Source organism: Lasioglossum baleicum, unplaced genomic scaffold (assembly GCF_051020765.1).
Source record: "Lasioglossum baleicum unplaced genomic scaffold, iyLasBale1 scaffold0050, whole genome shotgun sequence".
NCBI lineage: Eukaryota > Metazoa > Arthropoda > Insecta > Hymenoptera > Halictidae > Lasioglossum > Lasioglossum baleicum.
The window spans coordinates 851,509-872,870 of record NW_027469110.1 but is presented as its reverse complement, the minus strand read 5'-3'; the positions used below and the strand labels follow the sequence as shown (position 1 = coordinate 872,870).

The window sequence follows — 21,362 nt, the reverse complement described above, 5'->3', positions numbered from 1 at the left end:
ATGCGCATGCGCAGGTTTTTTGGGATGCGCATGGCTAGTCGAGCAAAAACACGTGCGAGAGGATGCATCCCGCAGGCTAGTCGAGTAAAAACACGTGCGAGACGATGCATCCCGCAGGCTAGTCGAGTAAAAACACGTGCGAGAGGATGCATCCCGCAGGCTAGTCGAGTAAAAACACGTGCGAGAGGATGCATCCCGCAGGCTACTCGAGTAAAAACACGTGCGAGGTTTTGTGGGATGCGCATGCGCAGGTTTTATGGGATGCGCATGGCTAGTCGAGCAAAAACACGTGCGAGAGGATGCATCCCGCAGGGTAGTCGAGTAAAAACACGTGCGAGAGGATGCATCCCGCAGGCTAGTCGAGTAAAAACACGTGCGAGAGGATGCATCCCGCAGGCTAGTCGAGCAAAAACACGTGCGAGAGGATGCATCCCGCAGGCTAGTCGAGCAAAAACACGTGCGAGAGGATGCATCCCGCAGGCTAGTCGAGCAAAAACACGTGCGAGATTTTGTGGGATGCGCATACGCAGGTTTTGTGGGATGCGCATGCGCAGGTTTTTTGGGATGCGCATGCGCAGGTTTTTTGGGATGCGCATGGCTAGTCGAGCAAAAACACGTGCGAGAGGATGCATCCCGCAGGGTAGTCGAGTAAAAACACGTGCGAGAGGATGCATCCCGCAGGCTAGTCGAGTAAAAACACGTGCGAGAGGATGCATCCCGCAGGCTAGTCGAGCAAAAACAAGTGCGAGAGGATGCATCCCGCAGGCTAGTCGAGTAAAAACACGTGCGAGAGGATGCATCCCGCAGGCTAGTCGAGCAAAAACACGTGCGAGAGGATGCATCCCGCAGGCTAGTCGAGCAAAAACACGTGCGAGAGGATGCATCCCGCAGGCTAGTCGAGTAAAAACACGTGCGAGAGGATGCATCCCGCAGGCTAGTCGAGCAAAAACACGTGCGAGAGGATGCATCCCGCAGGCTAGTCGAGTAAAAACACGTGCGAAAGGATGCATCCCGCAGGCTAGTCGAGCACAAACACGTGCGAGGTTTTGTGGGATGCGCATGCGCAGATTTTTTGGGATGCGCATGCGCAGGTTTTTTGGGATGCGCATGGCTAGTCGAGCAAAAACACGTGCGAGAGGATGCATCCCGCCGGCTAGTCGAGTAAAAACACGTGCGAGACGATGCATCCCGCAGGCTAGTCGAGTAAAAACACGTGCGAGAGGATGCATCCCGCAGGCTAGTCGAGTAGAAACACGTGCGAGAGGATGCATCCCGCAGGCTAGTCGAGTAAAAACACGTGCGAGAGGATGCATACCGCAGGCTAGTCGAGTAAAAACACGTGCGAGGTTTTTTGGGATGCGCATGGCTAGTCGAGCAAAAACACGTGCGAGAGGATGCATCCCGCAGGCTAGTCGAGCAAAAACACGTGCGAGAGGATGCATCCCGCAGGCTAGTCGAGTAAAAACACGTGCGAGAGGATGCATCCTGCAGGCTAGTCGAGTGAAAACACGTGCGAGAGGATGCATCCCGCAGGCTAGTCGAGTAAAAACACGTGCGAGAGGATGCATCCCGCAGGCTAGTCGAGTAAAAACACGTGCGAGGTTTTGTGGGATGCGCATGCGCAGGTTTTGTGGGATGCGCATGCGCAGGTTTTATGGGATGCGCATGGCTAGTCGAGCAAAACACGTGCGAGAGGATGCATCACGCAGGGTAGTCGAGTAAAAACACGTGCGAGAGGATGCATCCCGCAGGCTAGTCGAGTAAAAACACGTGCGAGAGGATGCATCCCGCAGGCTAGTCGAGTAAAAACACGTGCGAGGTATTGTGGGATGCGCATGCGCAGGTTTTGTGGGATGCGCATGCGCAGGTTTTTTGGGATGCGCATGCGCAGGTTTTTTGGGATGCGCATGGCTAGTCGAGCAAAAACACGTGCGAGAGGATGCATCCCGCAGGGTAGTCGAGTAAAAACACGTGCGAGAGGATGCATCCCGCAGGCTAGTCGAGTAAAAACACGTGCGAGAGGATGCATCCCGCAGGCTAGTCGAGTAAAAACACGTGCGAGGTTTTGTGGGATGCGCATGCGCAGGTTTTTTGGGATGCGCATACGCAGGTTTTTTGGGATGCGCATGGCTAGTCGAGCAAAAACACGTGCGAGAGGATGCATCCCGCAGGCTAGCCGAGCAAAAACACGTGCGAGAGGATGCATCCCGCAGGCTAGTCGAGCAAAAACACGTGCGAGGTTTTGTGGGATGCGCATGCGCAGGTTTTGTGGGATGCGCATGCGCAGGTTTTTTGGGATGCGCATGTGCAGGTATTTTGGGATGCGCATGGCTAGTCGAGAAAAAACACGTGCGAGAGGATGCATCCCGCAGGCTAGTCGAGTAAAAACACGTGCGAGAGGATGCATCCCGCAGGCTAGTGGAGTAAAAACACGTGCGAGGTTTTGTGGGATGCGCATACGCAGGTTTTGTGGGATGCGCATGCGCAGGTTTTTTGGGATGCGCATGGCTAGTCGAGCAAAAACACTTGCGAGAGGATGCATCCCGCAGGGTAGTCGAGTAAAAACACGTGCGAGAGGATGCATCCCGCAGGCTAGTCGAGTAAAAACACGTGCGAGAGGATGCATCCCGCAGGCTAGTCGAGCAAAAACACGTGCGAGAGGATGCATCCCGCAGGCTAGTCGAGCAAAAACACGTGCGAGAGGATGCATCCCGCAGGCTAGTCGAGTAAAAACACGTGCGAGAGGATGCATCCCGCAGGCTGGTCGAGCACAAACACGTGCGAGAGGATGCATCCCGCAGGCAAGTCGAGCAAAAACACGTGCGAGAGGATGCATCCCGCAGGCTAGTCGAGCAAAAACAAGTGCGAGAGGATGCATCCCGCAGGCTAGTCGAGTAAAAACACGTGCGAGAGGATGCATCCCGCAGGCTAGTCGAGCAAAAACACGTGCGAGAGGATGCATCCCGCAGGCTAGTCGAGCAAAAACACGTGCGAGAGGATGCATCCCGCAGGCTAGTCGAGTAAAAACACGTGCGAGAGGATGCATCCCGCAGGCTAGTCGAGCAAAAACACGTGCGAGAGGATGCATCCCGCAGGCTAGTCGAGTAAAAACACGTGCGAAAGGATGCATCCCGCAGGCTAGTCGAGCACAAACACGTGCGAGGTTTTGTGGGATGCGCATGCGCAGGTTTTTTGGGATGCGCATGGCTAGTCGAGCAAAAACACGTGCGAGAGGATGCATCCCGCAGGCTAGTCGAGTAAAAACACGTGCGAGACGATGCATCCCGCAGGCTAGTCGAGTAAAAACACGTGCGAGAGGATGCATCCCGCAGGCTAGTCGAGTAAAAACACGTGCGAGAGGATGCATCCCGCAGGCTACTCGAGTAAAAACACGTGCGAGGTTTTGTGGGATGCGCATGCGCAGGTTTTATGGGATGCGCATGGCTAGTCGAGCAAAAACACGTGCGAGAGGATGCATCCCGCAGGGTAGTCGAGTAAAAACACGTGCGAGAGGATGCATCCCGCAGGCTAGTCGAGTAAAAACACGTGCGAGAGGATGCATCCCGCAGGCTAGTCGAGTAAAAACACGTGCGAAAGGATGCATCCCGCAGGCTAGTCGAGCACAAACACGTGCGAGGTTTTGTGGGATGCGCATGCGCAGGTTTTGTGGGATGCGCATGCGCAGATTTTTTGGGATGCGCATGCGCAGGTTTTTTGGGATGCGCATGGCTAGTCGAGCAAAAACACGTGCGAGAGGATGCATCCCGCAGGCTAGTCGAGTAAAAACACGTGCGAGACGATGCATCCCGCAGGCTAGTCGAGTAAAAACACGTGCGAGAGGATGCATCCCGCAGGCTAGTCGAGTAAAAACACGTGCGAGAGGATGCATCCCGCAGGCTAGTCGAGTAAAAACACGTGCGAGGTTTTGTGGGATGCGCATGCGCAGGTTTTGTGGGATGCGCATGCGCAGGTTTTATGGGATGCGCATGGCTAGTCGAGCAAAAACACGTGCGAGAGGATGCATCCCGCAGGCTAGTCGAGTAAAAACACGTGCGAAAGGATGCATCCCGCAGGCTAGTCGAGCACAAACACGTGCGAGGTTTTGTGGGATGCGCATGCGCAGGTTTTTTGGGATGCGCATGGCTAGTCGAGCAAAAACACGTGCGAGAGGATGCATCCCGCAGGCTAGTCGAGTAAAAACACGTGCGAGACGATGCATCCCGCAGGCTAGTCGAGTAAAAACACGTGCGAGAGGATGCATCCCGCAGGCTAGTCGAGTAAAAACACGTGCGAGAGGATGCATCCCGCAGGCTACTCGAGTAAAAACACGTGCGAGGTTTTGTGGGATGCGCATGCGCAGGTTTTATGGGATGCGCATGGCTAGTCGAGCAAAAACACGTGCGAGAGGATGCATCCCGCAGGGTAGTCGAGTAAAAACAGGTGCGAGAGGATGCATCCCGCAGGCTAGTCGAGTAAAAACACGTGCGAGAGGATGCATCCCGCAGGCTAGTCGAGCAAAAACACGTGCGAGAGGATGCATCCCGCAGGCTAGTCGAGCAAAAACACGTGCGAGAGGATGCATCCCGCAGGCTAGTCGAGCAAAAACACGTGCGAGATTTTGTGGGATGCGCATACGCAGGTTTTGTGGGATGCGCATGCGCAGGTTTTTTGGGATGCGCATGCGCAGGTTTTTTGGGATGCGCATGGCTAGTCGAGCAAAAACACGTGCGAGAGGATGCATCCCGCAGGGTAGTCGAGTAAAAACACGTGCGAGAGGATGCATCCCGCAGGCTAGTCGAGTAAAAACACGTGCGAGAGGATGCATCCCGCAGGCTAGTCGAGCAAAAACAAGTGCGAGAGGATGCATCCCGCAGGCTAGTCGAGTAAAAACACGTGCGAGAGGATGCATCCCGCAGGCTAGTCGAGCAAAAACACGTGCGAGAGGATGCATCCCGCAGGCTAGTCGAGCAAAAACACGTGCGAGAGGATGCATCCCGCAGGCTAGTCGAGTAAAAACACGTGCGAGAGGATGCATCCCGCAGGCTAGTCGAGCAAAAACACGTGCGAGAGGATGCATCCCGCAGGCTAGTCGAGTAAAAACACGTGCGAAAGGATGCATCCCGCAGGCTAGTCGAGCACAAACACGTGCGAGGTTTTGTGGGATGCGCATGCGCAGATTTTTTGGGATGCGCATGCGCAGGTTTTTTGGGATGCGCATGGCTAGTCGAGCAAAAACACGTGCGAGAGGATGCATCCCGCCGGCTAGTCGAGTAAAAACACGTGCGAGACGATGCATCCCGCAGGCTAGTCGAGTAAAAACACGTGCGAGAGGATGCATCCCGCAGGCTAGTCGAGTAGAAACACGTGCGAGAGGATGCATCCCGCAGGCTAGTCGAGTAAAAACACGTGCGAGAGGATGCATACCGCAGGCTAGTCGAGTAAAAACACGTGCGAGGTTTTTTGGGATGCGCATGGCTAGTCGAGCAAAAACACGTGCGAGAGGATGCATCCCGCAGGCTAGTCGAGCAAAAACACGTGCGAGAGGATGTATCCCGCAGGGTAGTCGAGTAAAAACACGTGCGAGAGGATGCATCCCGCAGGCTAGTCGAGTAAAAACACGTGCGAGGTTTTGTGGATGCGCATGCGCAGGTTTTGTGGGATGCGCATGCGCAGGTCTTGTGGGATGCGCATGCGCAGGTTTTTTGGGATGCGCATGGCTAGTCGAGCAAAAACACGTGCGAGAGGATGCATCCCGCAGGGTAGTCGAGTAAAAACACGTGCGAGAGGATGCATCCCGCAGGCTAGTCGAGTAAAAACACGTGCGAGAGGATGCATCCCGCAGGCGAGAGGCCTTCAGTTGCGCACAATACGATTGCCCACATGCACATTGCGCACATATCTTTTGGACACAGCATGATTGGGCACAAGTACAACCAGACACATCTCGATTGCGCACAAGGAGCATCGGACACATCTCGATTGCGCACAAGAAGAATCGGGCACATCTCGATTGCGCACAAATAGAATTGGATTCATCTTTATTGGGCACAGATAAAATTGCACACACGCGAATCGTGCACAAATAGAATTGCTTACTGTAATTTTGAACGCAGATGGAAATGCGGCCGATGGCAGATGGAAATGATGGAAGTGCAAATCTAGGTTTATGTATTCTTGTGAAGGATCTGCCAGATACACCTAGACGAATTAATTTTTGAAGTGTAGAAATTAATGGTTTTTGGTGTGTGCAATAAATTTTAGGTTATAATGTTTTTACTCGAAATATGGTTTCAATAGTGTCTGTATTAAGAGATAAAATTTGTGCAGTTAGTAGTAGATTATTCGATTTTTAATATTAATGTGATTTTGAATTAAAATATTGACAACGAAGAGCGAAGGACTACAAAATTACACGAATGTATAGAATTGATTTCACAGCTCCCGAATAATTCTGTGTGAAAAAGATAATTTAGATAAGTATTTTTTGCCTATAAAATATAATAATTTTTCTGAGTAATGAATACGATACTTTGTGATTTTTTATATTTTTCTTTTACATGTGGTGTACGAAGCAGATCTACTAGCTGAACTATTTTAATTGGAACGCACGGTCAGATCCTGATTATTGCAAGGAAAATGTTCTCACGGTGAGTAATATGTAACTTGTGATCTTGAAAACCATCATATTCTTAGATAGAAAGCATTAATAATTGAAGTTTATACGCGACATATATGATCGTGTTTTATACAATCTTTTTTAAACCAGTTAATCAGCGTGTAATGTCACAGCAGCGTTTAGAATGATAACTGTAAATGTATATTGAATTTCCCCAATCAGATGTACCTTCTTTGATATAGATACATAATCCCTTTTACTTGTCATTTTAACTACATAATATAATGTGAGAAGTAAGCCTTGCGGTTGAGTTTTAATTCTTGTATTTTAAATTATCATAACCGCTCCGTAATTTGTGCGTGCCAATGTATGAAATAAGTAAAGGAAAGTAAGTAGATATAGAAAGTAAGAAAGCATGCATGTAATAATTAAAGGAAAGATTAAATAAGCAGTGCTGGGTAGAATTCAAATATATTTGTAGAATTATAATATGTAGATACGTACATAAGTTTCTATAACAATAAAAAATGGGAATATTGTAAACTCGACTCTTAACAGTTCTGTTTTTTTTTTCATTTATAAATACTTGTTTATAAAGTAAACAAACTGGTTCGTGGATTTCGAATGTGGTGTAAGCATTGGTCTTTGTAAGTTTGACATACGTGGAATTGCAACCAAGTTGTCATAATGTCGTGTTATCTGTGTTTGATCTGAAGTGCCAAATGTATATGTTTAGGAATTCTTGTGATGGGTCTGTCGCATGTACCGGGACCAATTAATGTTTGAAGTGTAGAAACGAATGGTTTTTGGAGTGTGCAATAAATTTTAGGTTATAATGTTTTTACTCGATATATGGTTTCGATAGTAAATTTGTGCAGGAAGAGTACATTAATTATATGTAGATATAACACGTGCCACGGAAAAATGAGTAGATTGTTCGATTTTTAATATTAATGTGATTGTGAATTAAAATATTGACAACGAAGAGCGAAGGACTGAAAAATTACACGAATGTATAGAATTGATCTCACAGCTCCCGAATAATTCTGTGTGAAAAAGATAATTTAGATAAGTATTTTTTGCCTATAAAATATTATCATTTTTCTGAGTTATGAATACGATACTTTGTGATTTTTTATATTTTTCTTTTACATGTGGTGTACGAAGCAGATCTACTAGCTGAACTATTTTAATTGGAACGCACGGTCAGATCCTGATTATTGCAAGGAAAATGTTCTCACGGTGAGTAATATGTAACTTGTGATCTTGAAAACCATCATATTCTTAGATAGAAAGCATTAATAATTGAAGTTTATACGCGACATATATGATCGTGCTTTATACAATCTTTTTTAAACCAGTTAATCAGCGTGTAATGTCACAGCAGCGTTTAGAATGATAACTGTAAATGTATATTGAATTTCCCCAATCAGATGTACCTTCTTTGATATAGATACATAATCCCTTTTACTTGTCATTTTAACTACATAATATAATGTGAGAAGTAAGCCTTGCGGTTGAGTTTTAATTCTTGTATTTTAAATTATCATAACCGCTCCGTAATTTGTGCGTGCCAATGTATGAAATAAGTAAAGGAAAGTAAGTAGATATAGAAAGTAAGAAAGCATGCATGTAATAATTAAAGGAAAGATTAAATAAGCAGTGCTGGGTAGAATTCAAATATATTTGTAGAATTATAATATGTAGATACGTACATAAGTTTCTATAACAATAAAAAATGGGAATATTGTAAACTCGACTCTTAACAGTTCTGTTTTTTTTTTCATTTATAAATACTTGTTTATAAAGTAAACAATCTGGTTCGTGGATTTCGAATGTGGTGTAAGCTTTGGTCTTTGTAAGTTTGACATACGTGGAATTGCAACCACGTTGTCATAATGTCGTGTTATCTGTGTTTGATCTGAAGTGCCAAATGTTTGTTAGGAATTCTTGTGATGGGTCTGTCGCATGTACCGGGACCAATTAATGTTTGAAGTGTAGAAATGAATGGTTTTTGGAGTCTGCAATAAATTTTAGGTTATAATGTTTTACTCGATATATGGTTTCGATAGTAAATTTGTGCAGGAAGAGTACATTAATTATATGTAGATATAACACGTGCCACGGAAAAATGAGTAGATTGTTCGATTTTTAATATTAATGTGATTTTGAATTAAAATATTGACAACGAAGAGCGAAGGACTGAAAAATTACACGAATGTATAGTGTAGCGTGACCCGTTGATCACGCGAACATAGCCGCGAATAGCGCTACTGCCCTGTATGTTCCATTAATGGCGCTGAGAGGGAAATTTGAATATAAAACGTAATGTTTCAAAACCGTATATTTCATATACATATATTTTATTCAGGCACGATAGCTTAGGCTTAGAATAAGTAAGGGAAACAAGGGGCTTCCACAGAGATCCTTGACGAAACCAGATGGGCGAGACTAATCGAGGAATTTGGGTAAAGTCACGTAACCTCTTGGAGGAGTTCTCCAATTTCGCATAAAGAGACAGTCGAAGTCTAGAATCGGTCGAGGACAGGAAGTCGTAAATTCACAGTCAAGGACCTCTTGGGACTCCCTCGGACCTCTCTCTCGCTCGGTCCCACGACCCTTGTTTTGGCGGGCTTTCACCCTCGCGCGTACCCCACTCTCGTGCGCGCGCTATTGGGGCACCTCCACCACCAATCACCATCGAGCTGCAACCGAGGACGAGCCACCCGACGAATCAACGTCCAGCTGGAAGATCCGAATTTTCCTATTGGCTAAGGAAAAGGAACCTGGAAGGAGAAAACTTCAGGACGAGGAAAATACGAAGCAGATACACGAGGATACGAGCAGATTCTTGTCTGAGATCTTAGAGTCAACAACGTTTCACTATTAAATAAAGTCTATTTTTCGTAACATCTTCTTGCTAAGAGTTTGTTCTGAAAACCTTCCACGAGCAGAGTGCTTTAGCGCTCCACGGGCACCCGAACCCTATAAATTCCCTAATCCCACCACACTGCGACGTAACATAGCAGTTTTTGGTGACAGCGGTGGGATTTGAAGAAAATTTCGGAAATCAACTGGACCATCAACAACGAGACAATACTGCCGGCTTGTGGAAGGCCCTGGAAAGGTGCATCTCTCTCTCCTGGGTTTTCGGACGGTTTCCCCAGGAGCTTGGGTAAATACCAGAGAGCGAGTGACGTCAGCGGCCGTGCAAGACACCCTGCCTGTCACACGCACCCCCGAAGAATCCAGCCGACGACGAGAAGAATCCAGCCGACGACGAGGAGAATCCAGCCGACGACGAGGAGAATCCGGCCAACGACGAGGAGAATCCGGCCAACGACGAGGAGAATCCAGCCGGAGAATTCAACAGCAAGAAACCAGGAAATTACGATTGGTGGTGGACCATATTAGCATAATCCGAGCAGCGCAGCCCCTGTAAGTCGATAAGATAAAATTACATTGTTTCACCTCGCGTAGAATGTCGCGTAGCTTCAAAATGTCGCGTAGAGGTAGGAAAGTACGTAAGATGAACTTGAGTAGTAGTGGTAGTTCATTTATTGTTGACGACATAGCTCCTGTGTCACCCCCAATAGTATCTACAGTTGCTCTTCCTCAAATGAGCATTTCGCCACCCGATAATAGTTTTCCAATACAGAGTACCCCAATTAATTCTCCTACCTTTTACGGTATAAGCGCCTCCCCTAATATCAACAGCCCCGCAGCTATCGGAACAAGTTCTCCTGTTAATTTACCCGAACACTCTTTTATGCCATTAAAACTTGCTATTGATCTTATACCCCAATTTGATGGACAATCTTGTTCGGTCATGAAATTTATAAGGCAATGCAAACTTGCCAACGATAGAGTCAAACCCGCCGATAAATCTAATCTTCTTGCCCTGATTAGGAATAAAATCGTAGGGCATGCCGACTTCCTAGTTTCGGATCACCGTGAAGTTAATAGTTTAGATGATCTAATAAATCTCTTAAAGGAAACATTCCCGCGATTTTTCAAGGTAGATTTGATTCACAACGAACTAAGAGAAATACGACAAGTAGATAATGAGAGAGTCGAAGTTTATGGAGCCCGGGTTAGCGAAATTTTAAACAGGGGAATCGAGGCGGCGAAAGAGAAATATACCGCGGAAGAATTTATAGGCGCGCAAGTTGTCCTCAATCAAGCCGCGATAACGGGTTTCACAAAAGGGTTAAGAGACCGTGTGGCGCGAATGATAATTTTGACAGATAATGCAAAGACCTTGCAATCCGCTATAAAAACCGCAATTCGATTGGAAAGCGAAATTTCTGAGGAACGTCGATATACCTCTTCTAAACTCACCGTGCGCGACGCCGGATTGTACGTGACAAATTCGCGATCCGACAGAAGGTGTTTTAGATGCGATCAACCGGGGCATGATCGCGCTCATTGCACCACTAACCTTCCCAACCACGCACGGAATTCCCGGGAAATTAGATGCCGCGCATGTAGGAAGACCGGTCATGTGGAGTCCCAGTGTCGCGCGAATAAGTACAATCAACCCTCAACATCCGGGATTAACAAAAACTCGCGGCCTTTAAACTGGCAAGGGCCACCGCGTCGAGGCGCACCGCGGAGCGAAGCCCTTATTGCACGCGCCGGTCCTCCCGAATCTGTCTAAACCTAGACACCAACGAGATTGTCCAATCACCAGTCATTACGTTGAAGCACGAATCTTTTAACGAAGGAACGGCTTCTTTCCTCATAGACACAGGAGCTCAGATAAATCTAATTAAACGGAAAGGAATAGGTAAAGGAACGTTAGTTGACCCCGATATTGTATACGATTTGACCGGAGTCGGATCTGGAGTATTACGTACCCACGGACAAATTCGCGTTCCCATTCATAACATTCCAGTGGAGTTCCAGATTGTTGACGACAATTTTCCTGTCGGGGAAACTGGAATTTTAGGGGTGTCGTTCTTAGTAAAGCACGAGGGCACCTTGATATTTAGGGAGAAATACCCCAATATTTTGCAACTCGGAAGCAGACGTTACCCTCTTGCCTCTGCGTCCGTCGAATTGCCTCCTCGCACTAAAGTTTTAGTAACAGTCCCTGTAAAATCAAATAGAGAATTCGGTTACATTCGTAGGATAGACGCTGGACCAGGAATCTTCATCGGGGAAGTCCTGGCCAGGCAAGAAGGTGGATTTACAAGGATCTTCGCAATCAATACTACTCCCAGCCATGTTTCTCTTAAATTACCTCCCGTAGAATTGGAGGATTTTGATATCGCATCCCCATCTCCGCGATCTGCTCGGAAAGGAGACCCCGATACGGAAAGATCTAGAGCCCATGGTCGAAGAGTTGCCGAACTACTCAAAGGCCTCAATTTAAACCATCTAAACGAAGTAGAAAAGGATAGCATTTTAGAGATAATAGGCGACTTCCCATATCAGTTCCATCTCCCTGGGGATAAGTTAGGTTGTACTAATGCGGCTGAACACGCTATAATAACAGCTGGTGAAAAGCCCATTAACACTAGACAATATAGGTTCCCTCCTGCCCATAGAAACGAAATTACTAAGCAGGTGGATAGTTTACTTAAAGACGAAATAATTCAACCCTCAATGTACCCTTATAATTCGCCTGTATGGATTGTTCCCAAAAAGCCTGATTCTTCCGGCAAAGCTCGTTGGCGCATGGTAATCGATTACCGTAAGCTAAACGAGGAAACAATTAGTGATGCGTACCCTCTCCCTAACATCACCGATATATTAGATCAACTTGGTGGAGCAAAATATTTCAGTACCTTAGATTTAGCTTCTGGGTTCCACCAAATTCCCATCGACCAAAAGGCTAAAGCAAAGACTGCATTTTCAACCCCTTACGGTCATTACGAATTCAATAGAATGCCATTTGGATTAAAAAACGCGCCAGCCACATTCCAGAGAATGATGGATTTAGTATTATCCGGTCTGCAAGGGGTAGAACTTTTCGTATACATGGATGACATCGTCATCTATGCTGATTCCCTCGAAGAACATGCCCGGAAATTACGGAACTTGCTAGCCCGACTGCAAAACGCCGGTTTAACCCTTCAACCGGAAAAATGTTTGTTCCTCCGTAAAGAAGTTACCTATTTAGGCCACATCATTACTAGTGATGGTGTGAAACCTGATCCAGTAAAAATCGATGCTGTTAAACGGTTCCCCATACCTAAAACTAAGAAGAATATCAAACAGTTTTTGGGCCTCGTAGGTTATTATAGACGATTCATTCAGGATATGGCGAAAATCGCCAAACCTCTTACTCAGCTATTAAAAAAAGATGTTCATCTGGTATGGGACGATAAAGCTCAGACTGCCTTCGCAACCCTCCGGGACATTATCTGTTCTGAGCCACTCCTCCAGTTTCCAAATTTTTCACAACCCTTCGTAGTTACCACAGACGCTTCAAATTTCGCGTTAGGAGCCGTATTGAGCCAAGGGCCTATAGGGAAAGACCTCCCCATCGCGTATGCATCTAGGACCCTAAATGAAGCAGAATGCAATTATTCTACCATAGAAAAGGAACTATTAGCAGTTTTATTCGCAGTAGATCATTTTCGACCTTATCTCTACGGTCATCAATTCACTCTAGTAACCGACCATCGCCCGTTGGTTTGGTTACACAACGTCAAAGATCCCACATCAAAGATTATGAGATGGCGAATTAAATTAAATGAATACGATTACGACATCGTGTACAAACCCGGTAAGGTGAATTCCAACGCTGAAGCATTGTCCCGAAACCCTGTTGACCTCCAAAATAATCCAACTCCCCAAACGAACTCAACCGATCCTTGTCCGGAGAATTCGGGGGTGGCCCTCGCAGGCGCCGGCGAGGTGCTGCTCACGAACCTTCAGACAAATCCAAACCCAGACAAAAGCTTAGAGTGGTACTGTGAAGAACGGGTTGCTTCTGTTTTCCTTGCGCGCGGGGAAGCAGTAGTTAGAAATGAGGTCGAAGACAGTTGCAGTAAATTCAATAATAAAGACAGTGATAATGACGACAGTGACGATTACCATACTGCTGACGAAGACGAGACGCCTTTGCCCTCAATGAAATTTCACGTAGGAGGGAAGGAACCACTCTCTGATCTGGACGAGGTCGTTGAAAGACACGGCAACCGTGAAGAGAGTGTAGATATTCGGATTCCGTCTCGGGCATCGTTGGCTTGCCGCGACTCGGGCGCCTGGAAAATCGGCTCTCCGGGAAACCCCCTGACCCCGTTCCAGGACCCGTTAGGGACAAGTCCGATGCTTTCTGATCAATGCTCTGGTTACCCTGAGAAAATCGGCTCTCCGGGAAACCCCCTGACCCCGTCTCAGGGAGCCATCGTTGGTGGTGTGTTGCGTGGTAAAGCGCTGGTTTATTGGGCTGACGAGCCGGTTGTAATAGGGACGCAATCCGGAATAGGGACGACCTCATTAGAACCTGAGATAGAAATGGAGAATCTTTATGATACAACGCCAAAGGCGAATGAAGTATTACCTGTTAGAGTCACGGACAGTATACTCAACCCTCACCCCACTCCTCTCCCAACTTTGAAATATTCTAAGGATTACCTCTACATGCGTAAGGACAACCTTATACACTTCATCCCCACAGATTATTCATGTGCTACAGAAACTACCAAAGATATCATGAAACGGGAGAAATCGCTCATCCAAAGTTTAAAACAGTACAATGTCAATGTTGGAGACGCCTTAACCATACCCGGAGATAGATTTCACATATTTCACTTGTTCGTAAAAGCTACCTCTGAGGAAAGATCTGACCTTCAGAACATCGTAGCCTCATTAAAATCCCTCAAATGGCTCGTAGACAGGACAAACACAAAAACTCTCAGCATTTCTAGAAAATACAATGGACTAGAACCTATCGGCTGGGACCTTCTAGAACAGTCAATAAAATCCATATTTACTGACCCCCAATACGTCATAACCATTTGTTCCGGAGAAATAATCACCCCCGCAGTATCAGATAGATTAAAAATCATCGAGGAACACCACAATTCTACCATCGGTGGTCATCATGGCATGACCAAGGTACGTGACAGTATTAGGGAAAACTTCTATTGGCCTGGGATGGGAAAAGAAATCGAAGATTTTGTGAGATCTTGCCCTTCTTGTCAACAGAACAAAGTACTTTCCGCGAGAACTAGACAACCCATGCGCATCACTGATACCCCAAGTAGAGCTTTCGAAAAGGTACAAATGGATATCGTAGGTCCACTGCCCATTACCAACAAAGGCAATAAATATTTACTCACTCTACAGGATAATTTGACGAAGTATTCAGATGCCATTCCATTAGCCAGAATAGATTCAATAACCGTTGCCACTGCCCTGGCAGAACAATTTATTAGTAGATTTGGATGTCCCAGGACTATTCATACAGATCAGGGACGAAACTTCACGAGTGAAGTTATGAAGACCTTCTGCAAAATCTTCAAGATCCAAAGGATCACCTCCACCGCGTTTCATCCACAATCATTAGGGTCCCTCGAACGTGCCCATAGAGTCTTCGTAGAATACTTAAAACACTATTGCACAAAAACAGATTGGGATGATTGGATTAGATTTGGGATGTTCGCATATAATACTTCGGTACATGAAGCCACAGGATTTACCCCGCACGAATTAGTATTTGGGGTCAAGGCCTTGATCCCTTCTGAATTCAGCAAACAGAAAATCCCTCGTACATTCTTCCATTATTTGAACGAACTATTTACAAAGATTACTACTACTCAAGCGATGGCGGCAAACAATTTAAACCAAGCAAAAGAGAAAAGTAAACGATTGTATGATAAAAATGTTAACCCTCGTGAGTTTAATGTAGGAGAGTATGTATATCTAGTTAGGGAACCAAAAACATCAAAATTCGACTCCGATTGGACAGGACCATACCGCATAACTAATGTATACAACGATTTAACAATAGAGATAGAAATAGGTAATAATAAATTTAAAACCATACATGCGAACAAATTAAAACTAGCCTGCATACGATTAGATTAATAGAAATGATTGTATTTACGAATAAACTTAACCTCACCTAAATAATTGTAATGCAAACATACATAAATATATGTACACCAGGAATTCCGAGTCGTAGGTACACATGCATTCTCACACACACGTTCGTATGCAGTTTTCAAACGTAGGTTATTGGAAATTTTACAGTAGATTCAAATCACACGCCGTGTAATTAACTATTTATACAAATAGCATAGAGTAGTAAAAGCTGTTCCCATAGGAAACACCTTTTCAATAAGGGGGGAGGTGTAGCGTGACCCGTTGATCACGCGAACATAGCCGCGAATAGCGCTACTGCCCTGTATGTTCCATTAATGGCGCTGAGAGGGAAATTTGAATATAAAACGTAATGTTTCAAAACCGTATATTTCATATACATATATTTTATTCAGGCACGATAGCTTAGGCTTAGAATAAGTAAGGGAAACAAGGGGCTTCCACAGAGATCCTTGACGAAACCAGATGGGCGAGACTAATCGAGGAATTTGGGTAAAGTCACGTAACCTCTTGGAGGAGTTCTCCAATTTCGCATAAAGAGACAGTCGAAGTCTAGAATCGGTCGAGGACAGGAAGTCGTAAATTCACAGTCAAGGACCTCTTGGGACTCCCTCGGACCTCTCTCTCGCTCGGTCCCACGACCCTTGTTTTGGCGGGCTTTCACCCTCGCGCGTACCCCACTCTCGTGCGCGCGCTATTGGGGCACCTCCACCACCAATCACCATCGAGCTGCAACCGAGGACGAGCCACCCGACGAATCAACGTCCAGCTGGAAGATCCGAATTTTCCTATTGGCTAAGGAAAAGGAACCTGGAAGGAGAAAACTTCAGGACGAGGAAAATACGAAGCAGATACACGAGGATACGAGCAGATTCTTGTCTGAGATCTTAGAGTCAACAACGTTTCACTATTAAATAAAGTCTATTTTTCGTAACATCTTCTTGCTAAGAGTTTGTTCTGAAAACCTTCCACGAGCAGAGTGCTTTAGCGCTCCACGGGCACCCGAACCCTATAAATTCCCTAATCCCACCACACTGCGACGTAACACACCAATTTTAGGGGTTATAGGAACGAATGTGAGGGATGTGAGGAATCGATCGACGGACCGATCGGGATTGAACAACCCGGAGACGCACACGCACACACGCACACACTCGCGATCACTCCACTCGGTCACTGATCGACGAAACTTTAGTAATACCACCTTAGGGTGAGTATTCTGCGGACGACGTAACGTTCGTAACGCGGGTCCTCGATACTGATTTCCTCCAGTGGAGGGAGACTCGGGAGGAATCGGATCGGTATCAACCTCCACGGGGGAGGAGGCGCGGAATCTGGCCGTCCGACGGTCGTTTCTTCGCGGCGCGGAGGCGTTTCAGCGCGGTCAGCGGTTCCTTCTTCGCGTCGCGGAGGTATCGCGATCTCTCGACGGTCCACTATTTTCACCCGACGGAGAAAAGGAGCGTCGCGAATGATCCTGGGCCGTTTGGCGATTCCCAAGTACGGGTTATAAGCGGTGCCTCTTCCTTCGGCGCGTAGCTGTCGCACCAATTTACCGATTTGGTAGCTTCTACCGGCGCGACGGGGCATGGGAGATAGCGAGGAGCAAGGTGTTGCTGAATTAAAGCTGCGAAGTAATAGGTTTAAACAAGCAATGTATAATGAACCAAAATGGGTACAAGGTGATGATTTGCGAGCAGAACTCGTGAAACAAAGTATAATGACGGCGTGCGAGCAAGCTCGAACGAAATATATGGCACAGAATAGCAATGGTAATATGAAAGATGGTGCGAGCGAGCTCGTACAAACAAAATAACAGAGAAATAGCAATTATAATACGAAAAGTAATGCGAGTGAACTCGTGTGAACAAAAATAGCGCAGAAAAACAATTATAACGTGAAAGATAATGCGAGCAAGCTCGTATAAACAAAAATAGCGCAGAAAAGCAATTATAATGTGAAAGATAATGCGAGCAAGCTCGTATAAACAAAAATAGCGCAGAAAAGCAATTATAATGTGAAAGATAATGCGAGCAAGCTCGTATAACAAAATGGCACAGAGAAATATCTGTAAATTTGGTATAAATGTCTACGAGCAAACTCGACGAATAATTTAGAACACTTTAGATATAACAGAAATGAAAATGGTAGAAATGGTAAGATGCAATACGACCTGAGTATCGTGAGCGATTTTGAACAGAGTCCGAAAACGCGAGAAAATGGACTGAACTAGATTAAAGTCCGAAAACGCGATTTAAACTCGACTGACGACGCTAGAGAACTGTACTGTATAAATTCCGAAACTGGAAGAGAGTCTGAACTGTATGAAATTCGGAACTAGAAGAGCGTCTGAACTAGAAGAGTGCCTGAACTAGAAGAGAGTCTGAACTAGAAGAGAGTCTGAACTAGAAGAGGGCGATTCGCGCGATTTCGTCTTATTTATAATGAGAGCGCGGACCATAGGGATTCGGTGAACCGTGAAGTCCTTTGTCTAAATCGTTCGAGGTACGGACGAATATGTTGTCGTCAATGTATACTTTTCGCAGTTCGAACGAAACGACGGTTTAGATGTACGTACACCTGTACTCGCGGTTGCCATGCTGGCGTCCGCTTGTACCGGTGACTATCGCGTCTTTTCCGATTCCCTATGTTCACTCTCACGGGGATATGTATATATATATAAATACGCGTAAGATATATATATACATATCGCTGTGTACGGATTTAAACGCGATTTCGGTTTGGATTTTACGAAGGAAGTATACGTATACCATATATATATATATATATATATATATATATATATATATATATATATATATATATATATATGTATGTACAGCGAGAATTTGCTCATACGAACAAAACCGACGCAACACGTCGGTACGACGTTACAGTATCTATATCAAAGAAGGTACATCTGATTGGGGAAATTCAGTATACATTTACAGTTATCATTCTAAACGCTGCTGTGACATTACACGCTGATTAACTGGTTTAAAAAAGATTGTATAAAGCACGATCATATATGTCGCGTATAAACTTCAATTATTAATGCTTTCTATCTAAGAATATAATGGTTTTCAAGATCACAAGTTACATATTACTCACCGTGAGAACATTTTTCTTGCAATAATCAGGATCTGACCGCGCGTTCCAATTAAAATAGTTCAGCTAGTAGATATGCTTCGTACACCACATGTAAAAGAAAAATATAAAAAATCACAAAGTATCGTATTCATTACTCAGAAAAATTATTATATTTTATAGGCATAAAATACTTATCTAAATTATCTTTTTCACACAGAATTATTCGGGAGCTGTGAAATCAATTCTATACATTCGTGTAATTTTTCAGTCCTTCGCTCTTCGTTGTCAATATTTTAATTCACAATCACATTAATATTAAAAATCGAACAATCTACTCATTTTTCCGTGGCACGTGTTATATATACATATAATTAATGTACTCTTCCTGCACAAATTTACTATCGAAACCATATATCGAGTAAAAACATTATAACCTAAAATTTATTGCACACTCCAAAAACCATTCATTTCTACACTTCAAACATTAATTGGTCCCGGTACATGCGACAGACCCATCACAAGAATTCCTAACAAACATTTGGCACTTCAGATCAAACACAGATAACACGACATTATGACAACGTGGTTGCAATTCCACGTATGTCAAACTTACAAAGACCAAAGCTTACACCACATTCGAAATCCACGAACCAGATTGTTTACTTTATAAACAAGTATTTATAAATGAAAAAAAAACAGAACTGTTAAGAGTCGAGTTTACAATATTCCCATTTTTTATTGTTATAGAAACTTATGTACGTATCTACATATTATAATTCTACAAATATATTTGAATTCTACCCAACACTGCTTATTTAATCTTTCCTTTAATTATTACATGCATGCTTTCTTACTATCTATATCTACTTACTTTCCTTTACTTATTTCATACATTGGCTCGCACAAATTACGGAGCGGTTATGATAATTTAAAATACAAGAATTAAAACTCAACCGCAAGGTTTACTTCTCACATTATATTATGTAGTTAAAATGACAAGTAAAAGGGATTATGTATCTATATCAAAGAAGGTACATCTGATTGGGGAGAAATTCAGTATACATTTACAGTTATCATTCTAAACGCTGCTGTGACATTACACGCTGATTAACTGGTTTAAAAAAGATTGTATAAAGCACGATCATATATGTCGCGTATAAACTTCAATTATTAATGCTTTCTATCTAAGAATATAATGGTTTTCAAGATCACAAGTTACATATTACTCACCGTGAGAACATTTTTCTTGCAATAATCAGGATCTGACCGCGCGTTCCAATTAAAATAGTTCAGCTAGTAGATATGCTTCGTACACCACATGTAAAAGAAAAATATAAAAAATCACAAAGTATCGTATTCATTACTCAGAAAAATTATTATATTTTATAGGCAAAAAATACTTATCTAAATTATCTTTTTCACACAGAATTATTCGGGAGCTGTGAAATCAATTCTATACATTCGTGTAATTTTGTAGTCCTTCGCTCTTCGTTGTCAATATTTTAATTCACAATCACATTAATATTAAAAATCGAACAATCTACTCATTTTTCCGTGGCACGTGTTATATATACATATAATTAATGTACTCTTCCTGCACAAATTTTATCTCTTAATGAGTAAAAACATTATAACCTAAAATTTATTGCACACACCAAAAACCATTCATTTCTACACTTCAAAAATTAATTCGTCAAGGTGTATTTGGCAGATCCTTCACAAGAATTCATAAACCTAGATATGCACTTCCATCATTTCCATCTGCCATCGGCCGCATTTCCATCTGCGTTCAAAATTACTGTAAGCAATTCTATTTGTGCACGATTCGCGTGTGTGCAATTTTACATTTTATGTGTGCCCAATAAAGATGAATCCAATTCTATTTGTGCGCAATCGAGATGTGTCCGATTCTTCTTGTGCGCAATCGAGATGTGTCCGATTCTTCTTGTGCGCAATCGAGATGTGTCCGATTCTCCTTGTGCGCAATCGAGATGTGTCCGATTGTACTTGTGCCCAATCATGCTGTGTCCAAAAGATATGTGCGCAATGTGCATGTGGGCAATCGTATTGTGGGCAACTGAGCGCCTCCCCCCGCAGGCTAGTCGAGCAAAAACACGTGCGAGAGGATGCATCCCGCAGGCTAGTCGAGTAAAAACACGTGCAAGAGGATGCTTCCCGCAGGCTAGTCGAGTAAAAACACGTGCGAGAGGATGCATCCCGCAGGCTAGTCGAGTAAAAACACGTGCGAGAGGATGCGTCCCGCAGGCTAGTCGAGCAAAAACACGTGCGAGAGGATGCATCCCGCAGGCTAGTCGAGCAAAAACACGTGCGAGAGGATGCATCCCGCAGGCTAGTCGAGCAAAAACACGTGCGAGAGGATGTATCCCGCAGGCTAGTCGAGTAAAAACACGTGCGAGACGATGCATCCCGCAGGCTAGTCGAGTAAAAACACGTGCGAGAGGATGCATCCCGCAGGCTAGTCGAGTAAAAACACGTGCGAGAGGATGCATTCCGCAGGCTAGTCGAGTAAAAACACGTGCGGGAGGATGCATCCCGCAGGCTAGTCGAGTAAAAACACGTGCGAGGTTTTGTGGGA

At 44.7% G+C, this 21,362-nt stretch overlaps 1 long non-coding RNA gene across 1 annotated transcript; it reads right to left on the bottom strand.

Annotated features, from left to right (window-relative positions):
- Positions 1-8,942: 8,942 nt before the first annotated feature.
- Positions 8,943-12,129, bottom strand: LOC143219541 (uncharacterized). Its single transcript, XR_013011376.1, has 3 exons — positions 11,862-12,129; positions 11,476-11,711; positions 8,943-10,052 (listed from the first exon to the last, which is right to left on the bottom strand). It is a non-coding gene; the product is annotated as an uncharacterized LOC143219541 (long non-coding RNA).
- Positions 12,130-21,362: the final 9,233 nt, after the last annotated feature.